Source organism: Anoplopoma fimbria, unplaced genomic scaffold (assembly GCF_027596085.1).
Source record: "Anoplopoma fimbria isolate UVic2021 breed Golden Eagle Sablefish unplaced genomic scaffold, Afim_UVic_2022 Un_contig_5055_pilon_pilon, whole genome shotgun sequence".
NCBI lineage: Eukaryota > Metazoa > Chordata > Actinopteri > Perciformes > Anoplopomatidae > Anoplopoma > Anoplopoma fimbria.
In genome coordinates this window covers 1-1,922 of record NW_026548719.1, presented here as the reverse complement: position 1 = coordinate 1,922, position 1,922 = coordinate 1, and the positions used below count along the sequence as shown (strand labels likewise).

Here is a 1,922-nt window from a genome sequence, read left to right as displayed (position 1 = left end):
AATAATAATGATCCAATAATATAATAATTAAACACAGAGGGGGCATTCTGTATAATGAGTACTTTTACTTTGAATCATTTCAGTCCTTCTGTACTTTAACTGAAGTCACATGTTGAATGCAGTACTTTAAGTTATGATGAAGTATTTCTGATACTGGTACTTCTTGAGTAAATTAACTGAATACTTCCTCCACCACTATTAATTCAAGTGAAGAAGATCCACATTAAAGTTGGGTAAGATGTGAACTGTTCTGGTTCTGCTTGTTGGTTCTGGTTCTTATCAAATCCTCTGATTCAGAAAATTAACCACAATATGAATTAATGTAAATAAGAGATTTCACGATGATAATAACGGAGTTTGGATTCAGCTTTCATTCAGTCGGCCGAACTGCTCTGTCTGCGCAGGCGCACTGTGCTGTTTGTCTGTAAGCTTCTAGAAAGTTCGACACACACACACACACACACACACACACACACACACACACACACACACACACACACACACACACACACACACACACACACACTTCTATATGAACTCAGCTGATTTCCTATAAATGAAGAGGGGAGAAGTAACAGTGACCATGTGATCTAACAACATGAGAACAGGAAGTGAACCTTGAATAGTTCAGTGCGTCAGTTCAGACTCCATGTTGAGTGGACAGAGCAGAAGGAGGTAAATTGAAGGCTGAGGCAGGGTGAGTGTTAATCCAACATCTGATTGTTTTACTGTCAAAGTCTGTGAGTCAGTTTTCTCCCTGTGGACTGTAGAGGAGACACATGTTAGAATGAACTGTCTGCTGTTATTACACTTTGTACTGTGTGTGTGCGTGTGTGTGTTCTGTGTGTGTGTGTGTGTTCTGTGTGTGTGTGTGTGTGTGTGTGTGTGTTGTGTGTGTGTGTGTTGTGTGTGTGTGTGTGTTCTGTGTGTGTGTCTGTGTGTGTGTTGTGTGTGTGTGTGTGTGTGTGTGTGTGTGTGTGTGTGTGTGTGTGTGTGTGTGTGTTGTGTGTGTGTGTGTGTGTGTGTGTTACTTCCTGTTCTCTCGGTCTTGATTCTTGTGTTACTGTTTTACTCTCAGACTGACTTCAGATCAGAAGATGAGTGGTTGTGTGGAGGAAGAGGAGGACAGAGCAGAGTCTCTAGTCTCCGGCTGTCTGTCTATGAAGAGTGACGGGTCCAAAGATGATCCTCTGACCTTCAGTAATGAACCTGGACCCTCAGACACAAAGTAAGAGAACTGCTGCTAACTCATTAATAGGAGTTATTTCCAGTTACTTTACCTCTGACAATGTTTTCTGTTGATTTAGAGATTTTAAGTTGAGTTTGAGGTTCTTCCTCTTATTACCAGTGACTGCTGTCAGTCACCTAGAAAAGCTGTAATGTAATCTAAGAGGACTAATACAAACTTTTAACCTTCTAAATATCAGCAGTAACAGTAGTTTGTGTGTTCAGAGCTCCTTTAATGTCTTTGTTGTTATCAAGGATTCATTATGAATAAAATCATGTTGGTGTTTGCAGAGTTCAGTACAGACAGAGAGCAGAGTCTCCAGTATCCAGCTGTCTGTCTATGAAGAGTGATTGGTCCAAAAGTCTTCCTCCAGACTTCAGTAATGAACCTGGACCCTCAGACACAAAGTAAGAGACTGTTTTTACTGTGAGCTGACCTGATGAAGATGATGCATTGAGGATTTTCAATTCAATTCAGTTTATTTTGTATAGCCCAGAATCACAAATTACAAATTTGCCTCAGAGGGCTTTACAATCTGTACACATGCGACATCCTCTGTCCTTCCCTCACATCGGCACAGGAAAAACTCCCCTAAAAAAACCCTTTAACAGGGAGAAAAAAGGAAGAAACCTATGGGAGAACGACAGAGGAGGGATCCTTCTCCCAGAATGGACAGAAAGCAATAGATGTCATG

The 1,922-nt window shown here is 41.0% G+C and overlaps 1 long non-coding RNA gene across 1 annotated transcript; it reads left to right on the top strand.

The window, feature by feature from the left end:
* The first annotated feature begins 584 nt into the window (after window positions 1–584).
* Window positions 585–1,681, top strand: LOC129114586 (uncharacterized). Its single transcript, XR_008532576.1, has 3 exons — window positions 585–697; window positions 1,079–1,228; window positions 1,519–1,681. It is a non-coding gene; the product is annotated as an uncharacterized LOC129114586 (long non-coding RNA).
* The last annotated feature ends 241 nt before the right edge of the window (window positions 1,682–1,922 follow it).